The following is a 13,293-nucleotide window of genomic DNA, read 5'->3' as shown; positions in this document are numbered from 1 at the left end:
TCCGTGTAGTCGCATTAAGGGGACGCATATTGCTACATTCACAGTTCATACAGAAATGAGGAAGGGGTGCATATTCAAGAAATCGATGGTGGGAAGATAAAAAACATATTCCTAAAGTGATATAATACTGATGGACACCTGTAATATTCAGTACTTTGTGGATAAGGATGTGGTACTATGGATGTAGATAGGAAAACAGAGGTCTTTGTGAAAGTACATTCAGCACAAAATATTAAGCTTTTGTATAAGGAAAAAACAGGTTTTTTACAATACCAGTGTTACAAATAATGTTGAAGGGATGAAATTTTCTTTCTAACACACCAGGTTTGCTTACACATGTAAAAATTTAACGCCACATCATTTCAGCTCGGGATGGACGCCATATTTCTCATTGATAAAAAATGTAAACAAAAAAATCAGGGTGGGATTAGCATTGCAAGGGCATAACATGACATTCTACACAATGAATACCTTAAAACTGATATCTAAGATGCTTCACAGGTCAGGTGGGTTAAATGCATAACGTCGATTACTTGAAATTGATCTTGAAAAGGTGGTTAATTTTAGTTTATTTACATGGTTTTTAATTTTCCCACGACTTCTTGGCGATTCACTGCAAAAAGTATTACTGCGCTGGACGAAAGGTAACTCTAATAAACAACGGGAGACAACTTAGGTGTCAGCACGTGTATGATTTAAAAAAAAAAATGTCGATGATTATAATTTCTTATCAAATAACGAATCCTATTCAGAGATTCGTCTTTAATATCAGAAAATTAATATGAAATAAGGCAAAGCCTCAAAGCGAGCTCAAAGAAATCGGATTTAGCTAAAAATATTATGCATCATTTATTTGTCACAAAGAAACTATTCCCTACTCACAAGAATTCAGGAGAACCTATTCACTTGAAAAAGTCTACATCTAGTGTCACCATACCTGTAACAGTGAATATCATACGTTGCAAAAATTATGGGAAGCCGGTGTCACGGTGACGTCATTACCGCGTTCCCGTTTCTTTCTGCTTATTAATGACATTTTTCCCATTTTCTGCCCGATGCTTGATCTTTTAAATGAAAATAATATTTTTTTCAAACAACTGGAAAGCATTCTTTCATTATTGTTGAGTGATGAATATTTTTTAGCAATTGAATGAAGTTCTGTATTCGCTCCGGAAAGAAGTACTTCCTGTGAGCACCTATCCGTTAGGGTGCGCTTTTTAAGAACTTCCGACGAAACTTTTCAAATCCATCACCAAGTGTGGAAGTATACTTGCGTTACCGTAAAGCTCGATTCTCGAGCAGGCCCTTCGGGCCTGCTCTTCGAGCTCGCTATTAATTTCTATGGACATTTATCAAAAAATATTACTTACAGTGGACTACTTTGCGCATCAAACTGGTTTCCGCTTCAGTTGTGAGGCACTTCCGTTATACTTTTTGACAACAATAACAAAACCCAAAATGAATCAATAAAGTCACTTATAAACCGACTGCTACTTAGATCAGTTTAAGTATAGTTGCTGTTACAACATTTTACTTGTTCATTACGTTATGAGATAAAGTTTTTCTTGAACTGCATAATACATTAATTACGTTTAGACGATATTGCATTTACAACTTATCTGACCCCGTTTTTACGTGAATGACAGCATTCTCGTGCAACTCATGCAAACAGAGTTATGAAAAGTATGGTGGAGAATTCAAGGACAAATTATAAATGACATTAAAGTGAGGATAACTGTATATTCGTCAAGTTTAGATCATTGACATTCCTGCTGTGTATTAGTAAGTTTTGTGAACTAGATTAGAATGTTACTTTTGCACATATACACATTGATTGGACCTCTCAACCAAATTTCATACCTTATTTAAGGGATTTTTAAGACAATACATTTTCAAAAGTTTGTTCAGTGTGTTTTGATATTTAAGTGCACTGTAGTTCATGAATAACAAGTTGAAAATTAATAATAGAAACATTTCTAGGCCCTTATTGTAAGCCAGTCGACTTCTATAACGATAAATGTTTAATGTATTAAGGGGAATATACTCTTTTAGTTTTGGAATGTGGCATTCCTTGACCACCTTTTTTTTCTTATGCACTACTCTGTAAACAAACTAAATAATGTGTTTCAGCTTACATATGCCAAATGAAAAGCAAGACAGTGAACTTATTTCACGTGTTTTCTTTTAATTAGGATCTGTAGGAGATTGATCAATGTTTGGACAAGGTAAAGCACTATTATTTTCGCACAAAAATATTAATTGTTGACTTTGAATGTACACAATGAGTCTTATGTAATTCAACAATAACTTTCTTGTTTCAGTTTTTCTCATTTTTATTTTAGTGAGCAATCCTTTGTGTACTTATAACATTTGAAACAGTACCCATTTCATGTACCAAAACTTTGTACTTTTTTGCAGGTAAATTTTGTCATACCCCACCCACTTTTTTTCTCATTTCAAAGTATGCGTCCCCTTAAGGATGTCTTATAAAAAAAGCGGCACTTTATTTGCCTTTAAATTAGAATTTTAGCAGTGCTGTATGGTGGCTGATTTCTGCACCCTGCAAAGGCCAAAACACGAGAATTAACAAGTTAAAATGGTGGGGGCACGGGGCCAAAACTCGCTACTTAGCGAAAAAATCATTGATAAGTGGGATTTAGTGACTGGTATATCGGGGGCGTGGGGCGATGAATAAATGTCGAGTTTTCACATCGCAACCCCAGCATTCCAGTTACTCAATCTCAACTTTTTCGCTCCGCAATCCAGCTAATTAAAGTGTTTTTGCCCTACACCCCATTTTAAAAGAGGAAAAAATCTAAATCTTGTCATATCTCATCAAATCTGGTCAAAATAAAATACAAATGTTGACTTGAGGTGTGTATTATTGCATTAATTATGATCCCACTTTGTGAAATTAAGCAGGCTTTTCTAAAGCAAAAAGCACTATAATATTGAATGTTTCTGGTTTCAGAGTTATTTAAGGAAAATAATAGTTTTGCCAATGCGTACCTTGAACAACCAAAAGGGGGAGTAATTTTGTCAATAAAATCTGTAAAATATCCCTTGGAAGCATAGAATGCAACCAAAAAAGAAAATAGCAGACTCGGTGTGTCTGTTCGTGAGAGATAATAAAATGTAGGACAGGGACGATTACTCGTTTAATCGGATCCAATGCGATTATTAGGTGAAACTGGTTTCAAGTTTGCAGAACCTCTATTAAGGCGTAAAATAAGTTGTTCGTTTCCGGTATCCCGACCTACCCTAAATTTTTTGCCCGACGTTAAATGTTTTTATGGCTTTGGAGAATAGTTTTTTCAACTTGTTTTTTTTTTGCAAAATTGCATTTTTTATGCTTTAAACATGCTCAGTGATGTTAGAAATCAACTTACTGATGCTCAAAAGGCATAACCTCCTTGTTTGTATTCAATTTTACACAAAAATAATTTCTGAAAAGTCTCCCTGAATAAAAAGAAAACATAAATTTAATGTGAGAAATCTCGGAAAACACATTTGGTAGTTGGAGTAGAAACATTTCAGATTGCAAAGGTGTTTTCTTTACAATAAAGAAAGAATATGACTTTTCAGACTTGTTTGTTTAAAAACATATTTACCAACAGGAAGGTTTACACTAAATAAATTTTCTGTTTGACTTATGATTACTACTAAGTTGATAACAAATATAATACATACCAACACATAAACCACTTGTATCTGGTCTCAAGCCTTGAGCACAGAGGACCCTTTCACATTGGCTTGTCATAGAATTGATCCTAAAACCCTCAGGGCAACGTTTAGGGTAACATCTGAATGGTCCCTCGATATTGTAACATTCGTACCCTGTTCCGCAATTGTCAGTTTCCGGTGCACATTCATCTTGATCTATAAGATATTTAACAATAGATTGTAATGAACTTTCCAGGAAATAAAATTTTGCTTCATTGGGATAAACTTAGGTCACTTTACTGTAGAGAAAGTGCCCAAGTAACCTTACATATTTCAATTCATGTACAAAAAAGCTTGTCTTAACATAGTAGTGCCATGTGGCTGCTGTAAAATAGTAGTGCCATGTGGCTGCTGTAAAATAGTAGTGCCATAAAATAGGAGTGCCATGTGGCTGCTGTAAAATAGTAGTGCCATGACCTAAAGATCATCAACATCAACATTCTGACCAAGTTTCATTAAGATATGGTCATAAATGTGGCCTCTAGAGTGTTAACTAGGTTTTCCTTTGACCTAGTGACCTAGTTTTGACCCTACATAATCCAGATTCAAAATGGACCTTGAGATCATCAAGATTAACATTCTGACCAAGTTTCATGAAGATATGGTCATAAATGTGACCTCTACAATGTTAACAAGCTTTTCCTTTTATTTGACCTGGTGACCTAGTTTTTGACCCAAGATGACCCAATATCAAACTCTTTCAAAATTTTGTTTAGGAAAACATTCTGACCAACTTTCATTAAGATTGGGCCAAAATTGTAAACTCTAGAGTGTTAACAAGCTTTTCCTTTCATCTGACCAGGTGATCTAGTTTTTAATCCCAGATAACCCAATATCGAACTTGTCCAATACTTTATTAAGGGTAACATTCTGACCAAGTTTCATTAAGATTGGGCCAAAATTGTGACCTCTAAAGTGTTAAAAATCTTTTCCTTTGATTTGACCTGGTGACCTAGTTTTTGATCCTAGATAACCCAATATTTAAGTCGAACAAGGTTTAATTAAGGGTAACATTCTAACTAAGTTTCATTAAGATTGGCCCAAAATTGTGACATCTAGAGTGTTAACAAGCTTTTCTTTTGATTCGACCTGGTGACCTAGTTTTTGACCCCATATGACCCAATATCAAGCACGTCCAAAATTTTATTCAGATTAAAATTCTGGCCAAGTTTTATTAAGATTGGGCCAATATTGTTACCTCTAGAGTGTTAACAGTCAAATTGTTGACGACGGACGAAGGACGCATGGACGCACGGACTGACGGACGCACGGACAAGACCAAATATATATGCCCCCAGCACTCATGGCGGGGGGTGGGCACAAAAACCATAAAATACCATTCGCGTCAAATTCTGACTGACTGACTAGACACAAATTGATAAATTCTACTATTTCCCAAATGTGCACGGATTTTTCGTGTAATACAAAATGTCATGTCCTAATTGCTGACAAATATATTTACAGGTTCGTAGCATATTAGGCATTATGTTATATCAATTGTATCAAATAAATTGTGACACATACTGTCTTCTTCTTTCTTCTAACTATTTTTTGTCGTACATACACGTTACAAACATTCTTCAAATCCGAAACCAATCAGGACTGTGTTAAACAAAGAAGCATGCAGGTAAGTCAGTTATCATTCTCGGAATAGGCCTGCATTGTGTTTATAGACCTGTGAGAAGATTTGAAAACCTCGCTCGCTCCGCTCGCTCGCTTCACAAATCCCTCACAGGTCTATAAACACAATGAAGACCTATTCCTCGAACAATGACTATTATAACAGTTCTACTTTGCTGCTTATAGCACAGTTTTCGATTGAAAACAGCTATTCTGCTAAAATCACGACGTAAGCTGCAGATAACAAAACCAAGTTTAAACTAATAGCTGGTTTTGCATCTATAAAAAGTTTTGGCGTGACGTTAATTTCCCGCGCTAACGTCAGGGCCATTGACACCTTTGCTCGTAGGAGCTAAATTATCTGCCGAAGGCGAAAATTTGCAATATCATGGAAATCGCCAAATGACATGTGGAAATATAAAACAATAACACAATACACAAGAAATATTTGGTTCCCGTTTAATTAAATACTTATTAATTCTCAGTTGTTTAAATACGAAGTAATAATAAACTTATGATGCTCTGGTCTTTATAAAAGCAGAACATTGTAAATCCAACGAAAATGCTTGTAACTACGCAGTTATTTTCCTTTGTTTGTGAAAGCTGAAACTGTTCAGTAGTACTGAATAGAAACAATAGAACACTGGTAAATCAAAAGAAATTAATTCCTACAACGATAAATAGCAATATTAAATACAGCAGGAACAGCATCTAATCAAAATAGCTGCGTCATTTACAGAGAATATTAGGTTACTGTCTAATTAATCCTAATGTATTGTGCGATGTTGGAGAAAATGTAAATGTCGAGGCTTTGGCCAAGACTATATTTTTCCATAAACGAATCTAACATATTTTGAATTTAAAAGACATTAATTTAATGGGTTTTTTATCCTACCTTCTGATTTAAAGTTATTATTAGTTACAATTTACCGCCCTCCAAATAAAACAAACAACCTGCATTGAAATATGTCCTTAAAATCCCAAATATAAAAAAAGTGCAGAAAAACAAGACATAACCTTGTGTATCTACGCGTCCTCTCTGTTCTGCTGATTATGAATGAAACGTGTTAATTTGCTGCAAAGAGAAGTTTTCCAAAGTTTGGTTGCAAGTCGGATACCAATTCTTAACAATTAAAGCTACCGTTTTCTAGATGATTTCATTCAATAACATTCCATTCCAGATGCAATATTCCTTTATTTTTAATTTAGAAAGCTAAACGACTGAACAAACGCTATGGACGAGTCATTTTCCGTTTATTTGAGCATTTTTGTGAAAAGAAACTTTTTTGTTATACTCGGCACACAATTGACATCCTTTGACATTCTTATAATGAGTGCGCGTTTATAAAAAAAGATAATTGCTTAAATCTGTCTTTTAACAATTATTCTCTAAAACAAAATTGCGTCGTTTTGAAAAAAAAATATATATATAAAAAAAAATGTCCGGCTAAATTTTATTTAGTAACTGATCTAATAAAGCAAACTTTATTCTAGCTCAAGATTTTCTCTTTATTTCACAAGAAGGTAAAATGAAAAGGTTATTCCAGCACACTTTATTACTTCAAAGTCTGTACTCCACACTGTACTTCACAGTCATTTCTCTACATTTACTGCATACTTCACACCTACTACTTATTCTTTCACAACCTGTTTCATTTTCCTGTTAAACAAAGAAGTCTAAAAGCCGCGTATTGTTGTAAAAGAAATCATTGTTTTGACGTCACAATTATTATGTCATATTGTCAAACTGTATAGCGGCACGCTGGAAAAAGAAACCAATAGAAAATTGTCAAGGGTATACTTTAAAATCCTTGGTAACGTATTTGTCTTTAAGATGAGTACAACTATACTAGTCGGGCTGTGCCCTCTAGTTACAGTTCTTCCGCATCTGAACTCCAATGATTTCTTCAGCGACGAATCACTGAATGAGATTTCTTGAAGAAATAACGATTTTACAATTTGAAAACGACAGTGGAATTTGTGTTTCAATTCATTGCCATAAGATTACATTCGGCACTTTCCGTACAATTGTAAGGTTAGTGTAAGGTAATGGATACGTAATGACATTCGGCAACTTACGAACAATTGTAAGGTTAGTGTAAGGTAATGGACACGTAATGACATTCGGCAATTTCCGTACGATTGTAAGGTTAGTGTAAGGTAATGGACACGTAATGACATTCGGCAATTTCCGTACCACTGTAAGGTTTGTGCAAGATAATGGACACGTAATGACATTCGGCAATTTCCGTACGATTGTAAGGTTAGTGTAAGGTAATGAACACGTAATAACATTCGGCAATTTCCGTACGCTTGTAAGGTTAGTGTAAGGTAATGGACACGTAATGACGTTCAGCAATTTCCATATTATTGTAAGGTTAGTGTAAGGTAATTGACACGTAAAGACATTCGGCAATTTCAGTACGATTGTAAGGTTTTGTGTAAGGGAATGGACAAGTAATGACGTTCGGCAATTTCCGTACGATTGTAAGGTTAGTTTAGGGTAATGGACACGTAATGACATCCGGCAATTTCCGTATTATTGTAAGGTTAATGTAAGGTAATGGACACGTAATGACGAACAGCAATTTCCATATTATTGTAAGGTTTGTGTAAAGTAATGGACACATAATGACGTTCAGCAATTTCCGTACGATTGTTAGGTAAGTGTAAGGTAATGGACACTTAATGACATTCAAATTACTTGCCCCTGTGGGTTCGAGCCTCACTCGTGGCGTTGAATTCTTCATGTGAGCAAGCCATCCAGCTGGCTTACAGAAGGTTGGTGGTTCTACCCGGGGACCCGCTCGTGATGAAATAATGCACGGAGGGGCACCTGGGGTCTTCCTCCACCGTTACAGCTGGAAAGTTGCCATATGACCTATCATGTGTCGGTGCGACGTTAAATTCAACAAAATAATAATGACATTCGGCAATTTACGAACGATTATAAGGTGATAGACACTTAATGACATTCGGCAATTTACGAACGATTGTAAGGTTAGTGTAAGGTAATGAGCACTTAATGACATTCGGCAATTTACGAACGATTGTAAGGTTAGTGTAAGGTTATGAGCGCTTAATGACATTCGGCAATTTACGAACGATTGTAAGGTAATGGACACGTAATGACATTCAGCAATTTCCGTACGATTACGTCTTTCTATGTGATTTCGGGTTTTCCGGCAGCTGTTTGTTTGAACTTCATTTGCAACTGAAGTATGTCGAAATAAGCATACAGGACGTGAATTCAGAAGGTTAAAAGGATACCATATGAATTTTAAACCATCTTGAGCATTGTTTTTATTAAACTGGGTTTGAAAAAAGGTGTGGATGCATTGCGTTGCAAAACCTGTCTTCAACAAGTCAGCGCTGACTGAGCGCGTGTAGTAATATTCGCTTGGTTTGTATCCTTCCTGTTTAGACCCCTAACTCAGTTGTTCAAAGTTTTGCTTGGCTCCTTTAATGATTCACTAGAGCTAAAAATACAAAAGTAAGCTTCTCATGAACCACCAGCTGGATGATCCGAACCAAGCTTGCAGTACAGCCACTTTTCATGGATCTTTCCAATTTGATTACATGGTTTCGCTGTATCCCTTTAAGGGCCCTCAAAACTCTGTAAACTACTTGAATTGTTTATTCGACCTTTAACAAACTTGGCCTTTGTCATCCTTAGTGTGACCATTCTTGACTTGGTCTGTTGTATCCTCGCTTGGACCTTTCTCTCAGACGAACGGCTTTCGCCTAATATAGATTCAACCGCTAGGGCTATAGTCACTAAACAACTTCTTCCCATGAACCACTTTATAAACAAGAATTGATTTTCAAAACATTTGGTTAGACCTCTTACTAACTTGTTGTAATAAGCTTACGCGTGTTTAGCTTGAAGAGAGATATTGGGAAAAAAAGAAAGAAAAAAGATTTTCTAACTTAATGTTCTCCTTTACGGGTGTTCACCTACAACTAGATAAGTACCTAGCAAAAGGTCGAAGTATCCTGCCAATCTCAGTGTTTAATCTCTTTTCACAGGTTATATAGGAAACATATAATCCGTTCCCAGAATTAAAGGTATGTATGCTGATACATAAAAATGTATAAGTGTTTCCACAAGAAGTCTGACCTTAAATCTCCAAAGATTCTTCTTGAAGAAAAGAATTGTCGAATTACAATTGCACACAAGACTGGGCTTAGAACATCAGTTTTGTGGTTTATTCAAAGCAACATTGTAAGCATTTATAATTTAATCAAACGTGTCATTTAAAATATAGTCGAAATATAATATTTTGCACTCAATGTACTTCATGAAATTTACAAAATTTAAGAATGAAACCTCTACAATAACGTTTTATTTGGACATCTTTTATCTGAAAACAAGAAATATCTTTAAAAAGATGGTCGGCGTGATGTAACTGAAGAACAAGTTATATATGGGCAGAAACCTGTATTTTAAATCTTTTGGCAATGTTGAAAGGGGCTCTGTGAAGTTTTGTATAAATGAGACAGTAGTTCGGAAGAAGACTGTGTTTAGAAATTGTGGAGGGACACACGACGGACACCAAACAATCACAAATGCTCACTTTGAGCCTTTGGTGCTTAAAAGATGGTAACAGTAAGCAAACAATATTGAAATACGTTCTATACTTTATTTCTGGGATTGCTGGAAGCAACATGAACCCTTACCCTACTTCAGCTTATTATCAAATTTGTCTATCATTCAGAATATGTACAGTATTGTTTTCACCGGAAAGATTAATTTAAAATTTAGAGTCTAAACTTTAACAGTATCGGACATGCTGTTGCAGGTTAGTAATGATTTGCACTGGTTAGAAATTGTTGCTGATATGCAGGGTAAGAGTTAATGACTGTATGAAACAAATAACCTTTCTGTAAAAACAAAACTTAAGGAAAGGAAACTTAACAAAACAGAAATAACTTAACAAGAAAACTTAACAAAACAGAAATATTACGGATGAACAGATGAATATTTGGTTACGCACAGCTGTTCAAGTGGTACGCATACAACTCGATGGTGCTGTACTTATAGAGGTTACAGATGACGAATGCTTTGTCATTTCATTCAGTGTCATACATGACTCAGAGTGAAGCATTTTCAGCCTTTCCTCCAATCAGCGCCACTCTTACAAATTCTCTCATTATGGCTGAAAATACCGAGAATACCTTACCAAGCAATCCGATTAGTACATTATTCAGGCGGCATAAGGTCATAAGAGGTCATAAAATCGTGCTTAATACGGCACGCCGAAAAAAAATGTATTCTTTTGAAATCATTATCATAAAGTAATACAATTATACATTGTAATGTTACTTTGATAGTTGCAAGGGTCTTCTTAGCAAAACTAAGTTTCCTTCTACTGTAAAGTGTTCTTCAACACATTGTAGTGTTAATAGCTAACCTATCAATGTTTTTAAAATGTCATTTTTACCTTTTTTAAATAGTATATAATTTACTTTTTTCTACGTTGTAACTGAATAACGTTTCGATATCCATTTCTTCGCCAAGCACAAAAAGGGATAGGTTGATTGACTACAACCCGATGATCGTACCCGTTGCATTCACGGTTACGATTCTCACCAATCGACTACTTACTTTGCGTGTAATTCATAAAATCTGTAAAAAGATCCCTTGGAAGCATGGAATATAATCAAGCAGAATAATAGCGGACTTGGTTTGATTGAGTTTGTTAATGAGAGGTTGTGAAATGTGCAACATCTCTCGCGCCCCTTAGCAAGGGCTTAAGCGGAACTCTATTACACATATATTGAACGGATACCATGATCCCAACGGACCAGATGATGTAACAACACAGCTCTATCTTACTCTCGTCCTTTTATAATTTATGTTTCTTTCTGGCAATTAGATAAGAGGGGTAACGGTTTGCTAGGACAGCAAGATGAGAATAAACAAACAAATAAATAAATAAGTAATCAGTGTTAATCATGTATATTACAATTGTTTGAATCAACAATTCAACATAGAGTATTATCATAGATCACAAAAATAACAAACTTTCAGGTATAAAAGGGATTGTCGTATGAAATTATTGAATATGAAAGAATCTGATTATGCATATGCATTCATTGAAAATCTGAAGAATCAACTGTCTCTTTTCGGGATGAAAAGACTTAGAACTGAATTTACGAGAAAATCAAAATTAAAAGCATGAGTATGTATAAATATGAATCCTCAGTAATCCATGCCTCCTAGACACTGACTATTGCAATTCCCCGTTCCCAATGCCCACTAGCAATGTCTGAAATAAAACTCTTTTTCAGAGATGATTGGATGAGCACCATGGTCCAAAGGGATAAGAGGATAAACAACAGGGGCCGGCAAGTGGTGTTTTACCCTTACCTTGCTCAATTTCTGTAGTGAGCTTATCCTTCTTATAATTTGGACAGTTCCATTAAAGATAAAGTACGATACCTACCAAAAAGATGATGGCTAAAAAGCGAACAGCGCAGATCATTATCAGACTGCACGGACGTGCAGGCTGATCATGATCTACATTGGTCGCAAAATCAGAATCAATCGTGTCCAGCATGGTATGTATTAAAGGCTGCTGGTTTACAGTTTGAATAATGTTAGCAAAAAGGATATATTTACCTAGTAATCTTTTTACGGAATATATATAGTAATGAGGGTTTTTGTTTCTGCTGAGTATAGAAAAACCGCTAAGACTTATTTCAAATGAATATCTATGCAAAACTTTTGTCATATGTTCAATGTCTGTAAATATTTATTTAGGAACGACAAAACAGCTAAATATTTTATTTACTTATGCACATTTTCAAAAAAAAAAAAATCCAAAGAATTCCATTTAAGCAATTTTAATTGTAATTGACACGTATCTTGGCTCTACACTACCCGTTACAATACAGGCGGAATTTAGTGTGATATTATTGAATAAGTTTCTTAATATAATTATATACCATTTTATTCTACAATAAAGCAGAATTTAAAATACAAACCTTGTGGAACTGCAGATGAAAGTAATAATCCAAATAACCAGAGGCTAAACAACATGTATTTCCTCCTCATTCTGTGTGTAACATATCTGATTCAGTGGTATTGAAGAAATGATACCTACGCCTGTCGCACCAGGTTCTACATTAATCAGTTAGAAAGCAGCCACAGACGTCTTAACTCCGCCCTCCTTTTCTCTGCAACTGTTGTGTCATACTCGGATTGGATAATAAACAGTTTTGCATCCTAACTCCTGCCATTATCTTATAACCCTTACCTTGCTAAATCTATACAAAACTTAATGTTTTATAAAAAGGGAATCTGTATTCAGATTCCCTAATTTCACCTGAAACCCCAATTTTTTACGCTCTTTTTTTCATCCTTTCGGTTAAAAAACTGTGTAAAAAATTAATACAGAAAAGAAAAGAACATATATTTAGTGCGTAAATTTACGCATTTATTAAGATTTTTTAATACAATTTTGTAAATTTACGAACAAACTGAAAAATTAACAAATGAAAGGAAACATCAATCTGAAATAGTTCGTAAATTTACGAACAAGTTGAAAACTGCATGCGAACTAATAAATGGAAAGAAATGTGCATTTGACACTGTTCGTAAATTTACGAACAAGTAACAACTTTGTAAATTTACTAAGTAGCTTAACCTGATTCAATTTTTATTTTTGCAAAAATTTCAAAAACTTTTCGTAAATTTACGAACATGCTGAAAAAGTGAAAAAAAATATCAAACTGTCAGAAGTGTAAATTTGACATAGTTCGTAAATTTACGAACAAGTTGAAAACTGCATGCGAACTAATAAATGGAAAGAAATGTGTATTTGACACTGTTCGGAAATTTACGAACAAGTAACAACTTCGTAAATTTACGAAGTAGCTTAAACTGATTCAATTTCTATTTTTGCAAACATTTGAAAAACTTACGAAGCTCGACTTCGTAAATTT

Source organism: Mercenaria mercenaria, chromosome 1 (genome assembly GCF_021730395.1).
Source record: "Mercenaria mercenaria strain notata chromosome 1, MADL_Memer_1, whole genome shotgun sequence".
NCBI lineage: Eukaryota > Metazoa > Mollusca > Bivalvia > Venerida > Veneridae > Mercenaria > Mercenaria mercenaria.
This window is presented reverse-complemented; position numbering follows the sequence as displayed.